This window comes from Mandrillus leucophaeus, unplaced genomic scaffold (genome assembly GCF_000951045.1).
Source record: "Mandrillus leucophaeus isolate KB7577 unplaced genomic scaffold, Mleu.le_1.0 Scaffold298, whole genome shotgun sequence".
In the NCBI taxonomy this organism is placed as follows: Eukaryota; Metazoa; Chordata; class Mammalia; order Primates; family Cercopithecidae; genus Mandrillus; species Mandrillus leucophaeus.
The window spans coordinates 2,946,189-2,962,893 of record NW_012103120.1 but is presented as its reverse complement, the minus strand read 5'-3'; the positions used below and the strand labels follow the sequence as shown (position 1 = coordinate 2,962,893).

General features: G+C 35.6%; 1 protein-coding gene across 2 annotated transcripts in view; it reads right to left on the bottom strand.

Moving 5' to 3' along the window:
• COG5 (component of oligomeric golgi complex 5) overlaps positions 1-16,705 on the bottom strand; it is a 362,534-nt gene that overhangs the window by 252,635 nt on the left and 93,194 nt on the right. The gene's annotated exons all lie outside the window — the stretch shown is intronic.

The window sequence follows — 16,705 nt, the reverse complement described above, 5'->3', positions numbered from 1 at the left end:
TCACAAGATCTGATGGTTTTGAAAATAGGAGTTTCTGATGGTTTTAAAAATGAGAGTTTCCTTGCACAAGCACTCTCTTTGCCCCCTACCATCCATGTAAGACATGACTTTCTCTTCCTTGCCTTTCCCCACGATTGTGAGGCCTCCCCAGTCACGTGGAACTGTAAGTCCATTAAACCATTTTTAATTCCCAGTCTCAGGTATGTCTTTATCAACAGTGTGAAAATGGACTAATACACTGTCCTTTTCTTGTATTCCCCATCTTTAATTTCTTCTAGGAAAGGCTGTCTCTTTGTATGATATACCTTCACCAATCTGAACAAGCACCCATCGCCTTGATCTGGCAAATACTTGAGTATTCTTCATATCTAGTTTATCCACTTCCTCTAGAGAGCTTTCCATGACCATTTCCCTGCAGACTAGTGTCTGTCTTATGTGATTGCATAGCACCTTATACTTAATCTTTAGTACTGCACTTACTGTATACTATCATAGTGTATTCATCTGCATCTTTTACTAAACTACAAATGCATAGTCACTGTTCCCTTAGCACCTTATACCCTATTGGACACAAAGAATGTAATGAATATTTGTTAAATGTTTAACCAAGCAATCAGACCTTCCTACGGTGATTCTGAAAATAATCTGAACAATAGTCAGGTGTCTACAAAATAAAAGTGAGTAAGCATTACAGCTGAAAGTACAGAAGTTAAATCTCTCATATTAATATAGTACATTCCATACATATAAATAATAGGAATTTCAAGATTTTCCCAGTTTTTAAATGTGAGTCTTGAGAGTTGCTGCATATGGTACCAATAATGAGAATCTGAGGAATATATAGATAATTAACAAGGACGAAATTGGGAAAGTAAGCAAGGCTAAGCTCATACATTAGCTAAATGACTCTCTTCCCGAACATCAACAAAACCAAATGTATTTTATACTCTTGTCTCAGCAAATAAACAAATTACTATAAATTAAGAATCTTCTATAACAAGGAAGAAACAGTCAAAATCTCAAATGTAAAATCACCTAATGTTTTCACCGAGCAATTTCCTCCAGATTACATCAGTCAAATAACACTTTTACTGGTCTCCTTTCTAAAGCTAGCAAAACAATTGTATTTTTAACTTATCTGAAATATCTTCATTACATCACATGTTCAAAAAGAGAGCACAATATGGCACAGATTTTGATTCTACTAGTATAAGAGTTCATCTGTGATTCAAAAGATTCAAATACTTAACACAGCTATTATAATACCAATAAATTGTCTTTATTCTAAGCTAAATGTTTCCAAATCCAAGTGCAATGTCAAACATGAATTTAAAAATATTAAATTATTGTATTACTGATCCTTCAGATCATTCATACCAGATTTCTTCAATTTTGAATAATTCTGAGTTATGCTTGTATATGTGAAATATCCAAGTCAAAACAAATAAGAAATTTACTCAAATAGATTAAAAAATTCATTAATGATACTATTTTAAGTTCATCAAAAAGGGAAATATTCAACAGTAAAAGAATATTTCAAAACTAATTCAATATGACAAAAGCAAGCAATTAAAATTTAAGACACAAGCAGCTGCATAGTATATATAATTGAAAAATAATAAAATTATGCTTAATAAACACAAAATACAGTATGATGAAACCACTAAAAAGAACAACATGAATACAATCCTTGAAAGCTTAAAATGATTTTAAATTTCAATTTAACTCTGAGAAAATGACATGAAATGAAAAGTAAAATCTACAGATGGAAGTCTAGTACTGTGTGTTTTACCTCTGGGAGTTGCAGGCTGCACCATGATTCTATTCTTACATTACAAATCTGTTGTGTGGGGAGCGGGGGAGGAATAACTGTGTTACAGGGAAAAAAGAATAGAACAAATTGTTGTAAGAACATGTAGTTTTTAAATGTGTCTTTATTCTTTACAAGTAATCTTATTCTTTAAAGTATGTTTTATATAAACGGACTTATCTATACTTTAAACACCAATGCCCTTTGTGTTTCTTAGTATAAGGATGATCCTGAAGAAGCCACTGCTACTTAACTCACATTATAGTTTTTTAAAACCCATAGTATCACAAGAAAAATGAAAAAGAGATTCTTTTGTATTTTTCCTTCCCCAACATAAACCAAAACACCAATGCAAACCACTATCAAGGAGAGGAAAGGAGAGCTGCTGGTTAGGACAGCAGCTGTGTTGAAGCTCAGAAAAGACATGCGTTGGCAGATTTGTGAGGTGACGCCTGCAACACAATGTGCCTAGATCTAGTCTGATTCCTAAAATTAAAAAGAAAAAAAAATCTGTACTTGATATTTTGCCTTTTAGAGAGTATTTCCTTCCCCATCACAGAAGATTTTTGCTTGAGATGTTCTAATATGTTTTAATATGTTGTCACTGGAGGAGAAAAAAAACTGTTAATTTATGAAATAAAGAAAATGTGGCCAAGATTGACTCAGAAATGAATATGTAAAACACCTTATACCTAAGTAGTTTATTACAGTTTAAAGACCATTATTTTTTCCATTTGCAATTTAAACTCAACTAAAAGTACATAATAAGATAAGCTGTAGTGGTGGATGGCATGAATACAAAATTTAAAGCAGCAGGAATAAAGTGAGAACAGAGCAAATTTGCACATGTTAACCGAGTACAGCTGGAAGAGTCAGGGAAGATAATACATAGGAGTGCAAACTGGAACAATGCGTGAATGAATTTGGAAGGGGAATCCACAAAGTGGGTTTAGGCTTAAACGAAAGGACATGCATCTATCTTCCCTCAACACAAGAATGAAAGATGGACAAATAATTGAAGGTCTAGATACGCTTTGAGATGAGATGCACAGGAAGCAAAAAGTTGATAAAATGTATTTGTTTTTGCAATAAAGTAAGAGGTAAGGTCTTCTGGTAAAAATGAAAGGGGAAGGTTATGTGAACAAAGTGGTGGTGGTCTCAGCCCTCAAGCTGAGAATGTTTTTACATTTTTAAAAGGTCAAAAAAGAAAACAAAGAATATGTGACACAGACTGATTATAGCCCAGAAAGCCTAAAATATTTATTATCTGGCCTTTTGCAGAAAAAGTTTGCTAACTGCTGGTATGTATAATAACACACGTGAGAGAGAGAGAGGAAAATGACTAGAGATCATAAGGCATAAATTTGTATAGCTTATGATTTTTTTCTCCAGCACATAATCTTTTCCTCTAACAACAAAAAAAATATGGAAGCATTTATGAAAGAAAACTGTCCAGAGCAGATCTGTTGTTTGTTTCTTTTGTTTTTGAGACGGAGACTCACTCCATCACCTAGGCTGGAGTGCAGTGGTGCTTTCTCTGCTCACTGCAACCTCTGCCTCCCACGTTCAAGTGATTCTTGTGCCTCAGCCTCCCAAGCAGCTGGGACTACAGACACACACCACCACACCTGGCTAATTTTCTTTTTATTTTTAGTAGAGACACGGGTTCACCATGTTGGCCAGGCTGGTCTCGAACTCCTGACGCCAAGTGATCTGCCCGTCTTGGCCTCCCAAAGTGCTGAGATTACAGGCATGAGCCACTGTGCCTGGCCCAGAGCAGATATTTTAAGCACCAAGAATCAGACTTGCATGATTCAGAATATTACTAACCTATTGGCTCTAACATAAGAAACAAGGAGTAAAAAGTAAAACAACAACCAAAGATTTTCAATAACTTTAAGACATAACTGTAAGACAGCAGTAAAAGAAATGCCTCAAGGTAGTTCATAATTGCTAAAAGAAGTGCCATGACAATTAAGTTTTAAAAACAGATTTAAAAAACAGATCTACTTCCAACCTAACAGAATAATTGGTATAGGATTTACCCTAGCAACTAGAAAATGGGACAGAATCTATGCAACTACTGTTTTCAGATATTAGACAACAGGCAATGCAGGACTGTGACCCCTAAAAAACACATGATTGAGCCCTGTGATTACTCTGGCTTTCTGCTAAATATACTTTCCCCTATAATGTAAGGGGAACATCTCAGTAAACACAATGAACTCAATGAGTTGAAGGGACAAATTTGAGTTAAGGAAGGCTGAGAAACCTGGAATTTTCAGGTCAGAATAACAGAAAAAAGGTAGGCTAAGCAGAGAAACAGTACCAGAAAATTCTATACAGGGACTCTTGAATCTTCAAAGAAATACTAAGTTATAAATGTATATAGTGAGACTCAAAAAGGCCAGGCAAAGAACCACTACCAGAAAATCTGCAAAACTGATCAAGTCTCAAACTCACAGGATACTGCAAAATATTCTAGGTTGGAATGCTAAAATGGGAGATACCATTAAATAACAGGAGCATTCAATATGGCTCTATGAAGGAGTATGCCTTAACAGTAGGGCTAAACTAGCCTTAGAATAAATGTTCCTCTAAAACTGCCCTAATATAGCTTAAAAACAAGTGTGAAAGGATCAAGTTGACCCACAAGTAACTTAACTGCCTGATAGAACAAAGTACAACATTCACTATTGGATAACAAAATCCATTCATAGTATTCAAACACCATGACCAGCACCCAATAAAAAATTATTAGAAATATCAGGATGCAAAAAAGATGACAAAATTATAAGACAGATATTAAAATATCTATTAAAAACAGATTTAAAGAAATACATGAACACAACAGAGATAAATTGTAACTATAGAAATTAATCAAATAAAACTTTCCAGAGCTGAAAAACACAATATTTGAACTGAAAAGTTCCTTAGAGGGCCTTAACAACAAATCAGACACTACAAAAGATAAAAAGAGTGATGAAACAGGAACCAGAGCAATCAAAACTACCCAAACAAATTAAAGCTATGAGGGGGGGAAAAAAAAAAGGAACAAAGCCTCAATGACATGTGGAAAAATACCAAGTCTAAATTATGAGTTTTTGTTTGTTACTTTGTTTTTTCATTTTGAGACAGAGTCTTGCTCTGTTGCCCAGGCTGGAGAGTAGTTGCGCAATCAGCTCACTGCAAGTGCTGCCTCTGAGGTTCATGCCTTTCTCCTGCCTTAGCCGCCCAAGTAACTGGGACTACAGGTGCCCACCAGCACACCCGGCTAATTTTTTTGTGTTTTTAGTAGAGACGGGGTTTCACCGTGTTAGCCAGGATGGTCTCAATCTCCTGACGTCGTGATCCCCCCAGCCTCGGCCTCCCAAAGTGCTGGGATTACAGGTGCGAGCCACCACGCCCGGCCTAAAACAGGAGTTTCTGAAGTCTAAGAAAGAGAATAATGTTCTAAGAAAAAAAGTATTTGAAGAAACAATGAAATAATTTTTTCAAATTTGATGAAAAAACAAAAACAACAAATAACAATAGCAGCAACAACCACAACAAAAACAGTGATCCACGAATATGAGTGAACCCCAAGCAAGGAAGGAGAGCACACACAAAAAATTACACCAAGGTACATCACAATGAAAATTATAAAAACAATGAAATAAAGGGGAACTCTTAAAGCTAGAAGAAAGAAGATACATCACAGAACTGAGGAACAAAGATAAGAATGATCACAGACTTCTCATCAGAAACCAAGCATGCCATAAAACAACAAAATATTTTTTGAATGATGGAAGAATAAAGTGTCTGTATAGAGCTATATATTGAGTGAGAGTCAAAAATGAAGACAAAAGGAACATATTTTGACAAGAAAAACAGAAATAATTTGTTGCAAACAACTCTGCACTACAAAAACTGTCACAGTAAGTTCTTTAGGCTGATGGAAAATATACCAGAAGGTTTCCCTGATGTACAAAAAGGAATGAACAATGCCACTGTAAATATGTGGATAAATATAAACTTTTTAAAAAACTGAAAGATAACTGGCTATTTAAAACAAAAATAGTGACACTGTATTATGAAGTAAAAAACAGCAGAAAAGATGGAAGGGGCCAACAGAAATTATATTGTATTAATAGTAAGGTTCTAACATTATACATGATGTGCTATTACTTGAAAGTAGACTGTAATAAGTTAAGCACGTGTATCATAAAACCTAAAACCACCATTAAAACAAGAAAGCTTAAAAGATATAGCTGAGCCAGGTGCGGTGGCTCACATCTGTAATCCCAACACATTGGAAAGTCAATACAGAAGGATGACATGAGGCCAGGAGTTCAAGACCCCAGCCTTAGGCAACATAGCAAGATTCCATCTATACAAAAATACACAAAAATTAGCCAGGTGGTCAACCTGGGTGAGTGCTTGTAGTTCCAGCTACTCAGCAGGCTGAGGCAGGAAGATCTCTTGAGCCTTGGAGGTCAAAGCTGCAGCGAGCAAAGATCGTTCCACGGCATTCCAGCCTGGGCAACAGAGTGAGACTTTGTCTAAAAAAAAAATACATATACACACACACACGCAAAATATATTTTTATATATACATATATAATAGATACATATATAACATGCATATATCATATGCATGTTACATATACATAAATTATATATACATACATACACACATTTATATTATTTTATATATACAGCTAATAAGTCACCAGAGAAGGTAAAATGGAATTGTAAAAATCCAAAAAAGGGTAGGAAAGAGAAAAAATGAACAAGGAACCATATGAAAATTAGATTAAATACAAATACTCTGTACTCCAATTAAAAGACAAAAATCAAATTGGATTTAAAAAGCAAAAACAAACCATTACTATCAACAGAAAATAAACCTCAAAAACACACAAGTTGAAAGTGAAGGTTAAAAAATAATCTATATATACGATGCAAACTATATAGAATGAACCTGGAATAGCTATACTGATAGGAGAAAAGGATTATCATTGAGCACAAAGCCATGTATTTCATAGCAATCCTAAATGTGCATGCACCCGATAAAAACACATGAAACAAAAACCAGATGAAGTCAAAAAACGAAAACTGACAAATCCGCAATTATAGGTGGGGATTTCACAACTCTTTTTTTCAGTTAAAAAAAAATTAACTTATCTTTATTTTAAATGCTAACAGAACAGGGCCAGGTGTGGTGGCTCACGACTATAATTCCAGCACCTATGGAGGCCAGGGCAGGAGGATCCTTGAGCCCAGCAGTTTAAGACCAGCCTGAGCAACATAAGGAGACTCCCATATCTACTGGAAAGAAAAAAAAAAAAAAAAGGCCAGGTACGGTGGAACACACCTGTGGTCCCAGCTACCTGGGAGGCAGAGGCAGGAGGACTGCCTGAGCCCAGGAGGTTGAGGCTGCAGTGAGCTGTGATAGCACCACTGTTCTCCTGCCTGGGTGATGCAGCAAGACTGGCTCAGGGAGAAAAAAAAAAAAAAAAAGTTAATAAAACAGTAAAAACATCAGTAAGGCTAGAGAAGATTTTACAATACTATCATTAACTTGACCTATTTGACATTTATAGAACACTACTCCGAACAATGAGAGAAAGCACATTATTTTCAAGAGTACACAGCACAATCACCAAGATAGATTACATACTGAGCCATTAAACTAACGTAAACAAATTTAAAAGAACAGAAATCATACAAATCAAGTTCTCTGACCACAATGAAATTGAATTAGCAACCAATAACAAAAAACTTTGAAAAATCACCAAGTATTTAAAAATTAGAAAATACACTTTTGTCCGAGCATGGTGGCTCATGCCTGTAATCCCAACACTGTTGGAGGATGAGGTGGGAGGATTGCTTGAGTCCAGGAGTTTAAGACCAGCCCAGGTAACACAGTAGACTCTGTCTCTACAAAAAATACAAAAATTAGCTGGGTGTGGTAGCACATGCCTGTAATGCCACCTACTTGGACCGGTGAGGTGGGAGAATCTCTTGAGTCCAGGAGGTCAAGGCTACAGTGAGCAGTAATCGTACCACCCTGGGTGAGAGAGCAAAACTCTGCCTCAAAAAGAAAAAAAAACAACATACTTTGAAATAACCCATATAATAGCAAAGAGATACCTCAGGAAAATTAGAAAGCATACTGAACTAAGTGATATAAAATAAGACATCCAAAGTTGTGTAATGTTGGTAAAACAATACTGAACCACGTATCAGAAAAAAAATTAAAATTGATGAAAGAAACGTTTACCAAAGTAGAGAAGAAAGGAAACACTAAAGAGTAGAAATCAATAAAACAAAAAAAGAACATAACAACATTGTTCATTAAGAACAAAGAAATCAAAAGCTAGTTATTTCTGAAGATTGAAAAAACTGGTAAACTTGTAGGCAAACTCAAAAAGAAAAAAAAGATGACACAAATTGTCAAATATCAGTAAAGAAAGGGAAGATATCTGTACAGATCCTACAGGTAATTAAAATACAATGAGGAAATATTAAAAACAAGTTGATGATGTTAATAAATTTAGCAACTTTTAAATGTAAACTGATTATTCAAAAGATACATATATCATCAAAACAGACACAGAAGAAATAGAAAATATGAACCTATTATCTATTAAATAATTTGAATTTGTAATTTAAAACTTTAAACAACATAAAACCTCTTGGTTCAAATGTCTTCTCTAGGGAATTTTATTAAACATTTAAGACAGGACTAACTCTGATCTTACAAAAACATTTTCAAAATTAGAGAAAAAGAACATCTTTCAACTCGTTTGAGTCCAGCATTGCCCTGATTCCAAAACCAGATCAAAACATTACAATAAAAGAAAATGACAGACCAATAGGCCTTATGAATATACAGGCAAAAGATTTTTAAAAAATAATTGTCGATACAATCATGCAATATCTAAAAAGGTGGTACTATCAAATAGGTTTATGTCAAAAATGGAAGGTTGGCTTAACATTAAAAAAAATCCACGTAATTTATCATGTTACTAGATTAAATGAGAAAAACCATATGAGCTCTCATTAAATGGAAAAAATCTTAAATAATGTAATATGCATTCCTGATAAACATTCTCAACAAACTAAGAAGGAAACTTTATCAACCTGAAAAATGATATCCATAAAAACCCTACACCTAGCATCAAACCTAATAATGAAAGATTGAATACTTTCCCCCTGAAGACACGGAAAAAAGCAATTATGTCTGCTCTCACCATTTCTACTCAATATTACTTGTGGTCTTGGCTACGGCAATAAGGCAAGACCAAAACAGATTTAAGATTGAAAACTATGACATAAACTTTTGTTTATTCAAGTATAATTCTCTAAGAAGGAAATCGTAAGGAATTAAGAAAAGAATAAATAAATGAGTTTGGCAAAATCATAGGGCTTAAGTTCAACATTCAAAATTCAATAATATTTCTTTATATAAACAAAATCAAAATTTTAAAATATTATTTATAATAGTATCAAAAATGTTACGAGTCTAGCACTACCCAACTTGACAAAATATGTGAGACCTCTACACTTAAAATTACAAAATATTACTGAGAGAAATTAAAGACAACCTAAATAAATTGAGAAATATACCATGTTTAAAGATCAGAGGACTCAATACAAAGACGTGAATGTTCCCTAACAGAATAGACAGGTTCACTGTGATATCAATTAAAATCCCAGAAGGTATTCTTCAGCTTCCATGAGATGAACAAAGCTGGATACAACATAGCTCACATTGTAACTACAAAAAAGAACAAGAGAAAAACAAATGATCTACAACAGAAACTTCTTGAACTCATCAGAGTGCTGTGGTTACTGGGAAACCAACCAATTCAAATTCTAATGAGAGGCAGGACACATGGGACATGAGTACTTGAGTACCTGGGGAAGACAATATTGGACACCAGTAAGAATAATTCAGTCAAAACTGTGTATTAGCAAGAAAATATAGAAGCCAGGGAATCTACAGACACAAAAGGAATTCATATCCATTCACGGACTTTTGCAAAGATCTCACCAGATGTTCACAGGCATACACAAAAAGACTGAGTGTATGGTGAAAGGCCTGAGAAAACATTTGTCGTGGTGCAGGCTTGGGGGAAGCATGAAGCCATTGAGGGAAAGCATGAAGTCCAGGCTGGATCCTTTCTACCATCTTTAACATGGTGAGTAAGGGGTTAGAGGGGAGCCTTGAACCCCAGAGGTAAGAGCAACAACCCCATTATGCTTTGAGCACTGTTGAAAATGCATTAGAACTAGGAGAAGAAAAATGCCTAAAAAAAAAAAAAAAATTGTAGCCATGCAGGAGGAAAAGGAATTCATCCTACAAATGGAAGCAGGGATGGGATACCGATTGAAGTCCCTATTCCCCAAAACCAGGACACAATGATTGCCCAGACTATTATGATGGATTTATTACCATATCTGATACAATAACGAATTCAGGCAGAAATGATGGCAATCTAGGAGGTACAGCTTTGAGTAAGCCAGACTGTCTGACTGGCAGCTATAATTTGTTTTCACAGTTCGCAGTACCAAAGAAAAGTTGTTTTTAATCTGTCAGCCTTCTAACAGCTGACCTGAAGGTTAGGCTATCACAACAGGCCAGGAGCCAGTAAAAATATAACAAGGTTAATCAAGGGGCATACTGGTCAAAGCTATAAGAATGGAGTGATGCAATCCACTCACTTTTCTGTACCTGGGACCGACCCTGAACAACTGCATCCGTTTTTAATTGGGCTGAACCATAAGTGAAACAGACTCAGTTTTTTACAAGAAATTCCTTAAATCCAGCGGCATAATAAGTCAACTGCTTTGCTTCAGGTGGCAAAGTGAGAAATAAGCTTTTCCCCAAAAGGGGTAGGTTCTACTTCATGGAAAGCCAAAATGATAGGAAGGCCAGGCCAGCTGCATCCCTTTTCAAAGCTGCATCTGCCTTTTCAAAAGAGGTGCACTTGGTAGCTGGGTCAGGCAGGTGGCACTGCTGTACTGGGAAATGGTCTGAATTCTCCAGCAGTCATGGAGCCTTTAACCAAAGTTGTGATTTTCTTTTCTTCCCTCCTGGGATGATACACTATTTTTGCTGAATCACCTAGGGAGCGGACAGCGGAACACCTCTCTACATGCAGCAGCCCATGAATAGGAGAATCACCCCTGAATCTGTAAGTATTCATAGTGTAAGAACACAAAATTATCAATACCAGTTATACATTTAGCAGAGGAACCCAAAACAATAGTACACTGAATAGGCCCAGAGGCTCCAGCTACATTTCAGCTTTTTAAAATTTGAGTATTTTACCCCCTGTAGGAACACAGACCAAGGAATTTAACATATGCACAAAAGGGACTACAGCCATAGCTGCCAGGAGACTACATTATTTCCTAACCAGGAGCATGGGGAAGACAAGGTAGCGGGGGAATCTACCCTACAGAGGACTGTGGTGGTGGGAAGGCTTTTCTTCTGCTTTGGTTTCTCACTCCAGGGTGACGCTGTGCTCCCGGAAGTGCTTGGGCCTAGGGGTCTCTAATTTGCCCTGTGCATGCTGCTGGAACTCCACCCTGCAGTCCTCAGAGCCTTCAGCCTACCTTGACATCTACCGTGCTTTTTCCCCACGGGACCACGTAGGATGGCGAATTGAGCATCTCTATTCAACATAGCTAAAAAAATCTGAATTCCTCTCCCTCCCTGAGGTTCCCTACCGTATTTGGCTTTTATCTTAAGCAGGTGAAGTTAGAATAGAGTGGAGAGAGAAAAATGAGAGTCCACAAAGTGAAAGAGCAGCTACGTACCAGTCAGCAAGACTGCATTTACATTCAATTGCAAGTGGCTGCCCACTCAGACTCCACAAATGAACTTATAATATACTTAGTCTACCCAAAGCTCCACATCCTCATTGCTGATATCTTTTATGTTAGCTCTCAGAAGCCCTTGATTCAGCAGCTACAGCCATACTGCCTTTTGCCTTAGGGCTCTGAGGCTTGCTGTTTTGTTGATATAATAATAGTTTTTCCTCCTCCAGGCCTAGAGAGTGAGCAATAACCAAGGCACTATTTGAGCAGTTTCATTTAATTCCACCCCTCACTGCTTAGCCTCAAAAAATTCATTAACAGGTAGGTCGTTAGGAGACTCTTACTCTGTACTACTACCCAACCACTTAAACAAGAGCATTTGCTACTGGTCTCATATCCTCTAAATCAGCCCACAAGAGCCCTGTCATTTCTCTTACAGGAAACCCTATCTCTGTCAACATCATATGCTTGTAGCCAAAAATGTCAAAAATTGTTTAGGGTCTAGGATTCTATCCTATTTATAAGCTGTGAATCTAGCCTGTTACTGTTTCATGGATGCTAACATAAGATGTAAGATGCCTGGGTCCAAATCAAAGAACTGTGTTACCCATGATACAGCAAGCAGTATGAGCATGATACCAGTGACAATTCACCTTGCCCTCCAAGTCCCTGGTGAAGGGACTGTAGATCCTCTGTGTACTATGGGTTTTTTCACAGCTGAAGAGCACTGAGCTTGGGAAAGTTGCCATTTTTATCACAAAGAAAAGCAAGTCCGCTTGTATTCTATTTGTCTAGGGAGTCATTACTTCATTCCTCAAGGTTGCTAGCTACAACCCCTTCCTGAGAAATGGATGGGGTAAAGGGTAGTTCTGTTAGGGCTTTGCATTCTCAGCATATCCAGCAAGAAGGTTCAGGGATATTCAGGGGTTTCAACCTAATACCAGAGGTCCTAGGCAGTACAAGAAGGCAAGAATACAAGTAAGTCACACATGTTTCAGGAAAAAGTAAACTATCTCTATTTGCAGACAACATTAATTGTCTATATAGAAAATACCACAGAATTCACACAAAAAAACTCGCAAGACTAATATATGAATTTAGTAAAGTTGCAGGATATGAGTTCAATATGATCCTAATTACATACACTAGCAATAAACAATTGGATTTGTTTAAAATTAGGTGCTACTTCAATAGCACTAAAGAAATAATTAAATACAAATCTAACAAAATATGTGCAGGATCTGTAGGCCAAGAACTACAAAATATTGACAAAATAAATTTTAAAAGCCCTAAAAATAGCAGAGATACTGTGTTTATAAGTTAGAAGACTCAATACTGTTAAGATGTCAGTTCTTTCCAAACTGATCCACAGATTCTCTGCAATACCAATCAAAATAACAACAGGACTTTTTATAGATATTGCACCCCTAAACAGAGATCAGAAGGTAGCAGTAACTGAAGATACACTGCTGAATATACCTGGCAGAAAGACACCAGTGATTACAGTCTTTAGGAATTATTAACTAAACTCTTAAAATGCATTCATTTTCCCAAATGGATGACTGAAGTAGTATAGTGGATGTTACTGAGTCTATAGTAGAACTATAGCCTACAGTAAAACTCTGCCATTCTCAGGGTCTGTATATAAAGAATGGCAGTCTTTTTACAAAAACGCTATGTATCTAACTAGTATCAATAACTAGTATCAAGCACTAGATTGTAGACAGTCAGCTGTGTTCCCCAGCAGAGCATAAGAGTCATAACAGCACAAAAGAGGGGACTTGACATAGCTTTGTTAAATATGTAATCTAGTTGATCAATGGACTTGGCCTCAGGACACAAAATTAACTTGATTCTGCATAACTCAGAGGAAGAGAATTACGCAAAGAAAAAAGGGAAGCAACAGAAAAGAGAAAACAATGGAGTGATGGGGCACAAACATGGCTATTTGTGTAGTTCTTCGATAAAAATATAAGAGAAAAACATCAATAAAATCCATAATATTTAGGAAGGCAAAGAAGGATAGTAAGCAGTCAAAACAGTAAACCAGAAAACTGGACATGAAGGTAATAATTCGGACAAAGCCCCAAAGTAGACATGCCAATGGTTGTACAACAGAGGGAGGATAAACTGTAGTAAAGTCACAGGATCCAAAGTGTAGGTATGGATGGAAAAATGGCAAGAAATGTCATGTATTTATTTTTATAATGTAAGTGATACTGGCAAATGACTTACAAACACAGTGTGAAAAATAAAAATGAAAAAAAAATGTAAATGCCCAATTTAGGTGAAGTAGGGAAGGATGGGAAAGAATGGCTTGTGGATTTTCTATCTGTTAAGTGTACGCAATTCTGATGCATGTGCTTTATCAAATATAATCAGTTTTCAATTATTCTCATATAGAAAATGAATCACCAATGTTGTTGATTCTCTACGACTTCGGCTACTCCCCACTTGATGGAAGTTCAGCAGATGGTCCACTCCTATTTTTTTGATAAAATATTTGTTGTGAAAGAAATGCAAAGTTGAGAAGCCAAATGAAATTTCTGAATTGGTGTTAAAGCAAAAAAACCCTTTTTTCTATGGGCTCCAGTATCAGAGAGAGTTCAAGGTTCACTACGCTAAGTATCCATTGAAAAAGGACCCTTGTCGCAATACAGCTTAAAACTGATTTTCAGCAATTAAAAATTGTTTGTACATAGATACCTTAAGATTGTTTCAAAGTACTTTCAGTTATGGTGAATTCCAATATTTCACAAAGCTGAGTTGTTATTTACAAACTCAGAGAATCTTCAAAACTGTGCCATCAGAACTAGCCACAAGCTGGGTAAGAACGATTTGATATTAATGGTACAACATAAATATACAATAAATTACTCTGTCATAGTCACGGTTGTCCAAATTTAAGAAGACAAATACATAAAATTAAATATCAGAGACTCCCCATAGGAGGAATTTTTTAGGAGTTAAAACAGATATGTAATTAAAATATTTATAACGAAAAAGAAAAGCACGACTTTTAAAAAAGGATTTTAATTAAGCTGTATTTTGGGGTTAGAATCGTATCTAGTGCTTAGCTATCATTAGGAAGTCAAACTGTTCTCCTAGGTTAGTATACAGAGGTTATATTCATTGCACAAAATATATTAAATGTACAATTTTGAGAGTTACTATGGAAACAAGGATCTTCATAAATTGACAATCTGATATAATTTTTTTTTTTTTTTTTTGAGACCTACTCTCACCATGTTACCCAGGCTGGAGGGTAGCAGTGCAATCTCAGCTCACTGCAATCTCTGCCACCCAGGTTCAAGCGATTCTCATGCCTCCAAGCTTGTGCCACCACGCCTAATTTTTGTATTTTTTGAAGAGACAGGGTTTCACCATGTTGGCCAGATTGGTCTCGAACACCTGATCTCAAGTGATCCACCTGCCTCAGTCTCCCAAAATGCTAGGATTATAGGCGCGAGCCACTGCACCCGGTCTGTTATTAATTCTTTTCATGAAAATAATCTAATGATTCTCAATCAGTGGTTGAGATATTTGCATATTTGTTAAAAACAGGGGAAGTTGGAATTACCTTGTTAAGATTTCAGCATACCTTATAATCACCAATTTGTGGTTTTTATAAAGGAAATAAAATTATACTAAGCATTGTACACAATTTTTTAAAAGTTTGTATTATCTTATTTATCCTTGGAGACAAGTTACTTGTACACTAAATAAAGAGCACTGTCCATGCTTGAGCTACCATTATGGCTCAGAAACCCCAGATTTTGTTTTTTAGAAATAATCTGAATATAATTTGAAAACACTGTCTCACAAATAGTTAAACGAAGCACAAAAATATACTTCAACAAAAAGAATCAAAGTTGACCCAAAGGAGGTTTCACTTGCCAAAAGTTATACAGGTAATAAATAGCAACTAAATTTAGATTATCCAATTCCAAGTCCCAAGACCTTCATAATTTTCCAAAGAGAGAAGGCCAACCGCCTAGTAGAGTATGGTTTGCAGTTTTAACATTGACTCTGCTGCTAACTTACCTAGACCCTTTCAAGTCAGTAAATTTCTCTGTACCTTGGTTTCTTCTACTTCGTGCGGATTATTCTGATGATAAACATAAGCAACTACTTGAACTCTGGCAGAAAAGCACTCCGCTGTGTTAATAATCTCCTCATCCCCATCACATATTTCCACTGATGCCATGTTTTCTCTGGTCTTAGTTTTAAGCTTAAATGAATGTGTGTGGTGTGTGTGTGTGTGTGTGTGTGTGTGTGTGTGTGTGTGTAAGTTATCTTTATTAATGGTTGGCATTCTAGCAAGATACTTTTCCCCAACTTTCAAAATGCACGAATAGCAGCACAACATTTTCATTTTTAGTATTACCAAAGCCTTGCCACCCAAAGCTGTGCAGAAGATTTTAGAAATTCACAACAAAATTTTCCCCACATTACTCTCAACTTCTATAGAAATGCAACTCACAACTCACATTGGTCAGCTATTCCCCTATAAAGCTTCAACACTACCAGCGGAAGATTATAAAAATGCATGTTGCTTTTCAAAATAATAAGAGAACAGTTCCAATTGCAAATAAAAAACAGTACACGTTTTGAAAAATGAAGGTCACTAAATATTCCTAAAATAATGGAAATAGGTGATAATTAACATTCTAACAGTTCAGCCACATGTAATGTCTTCTATTTTGTCAACAGAGTCCTGCTGTTTTATCTACTCAAATCTAAAAGAAATTTATCCTCACTATTAAAAACAGAAACTTATTTATAGGTAACTAAAATTAATAGAAATTTAATTTTAAATATTTTAATTTTATTTTTAATATTAAATTTAATCTAAATTTTAATATTTAAATATTTAATTTTAAATATTTTAATTTTATTTTTAATATTAAATTTAATCTAAATTTTAATATTTAAATATTTAATTTTAAATATTCAGTACTTGTACCATTATTTTCATTTTGAAAATGTATCTACCTTATAATGATTTGCCTTTATAACTTACAAAGACATGTAACTAACTTACTTTGTCCTTTAAAATAATATTTTACTAACAACATTCGC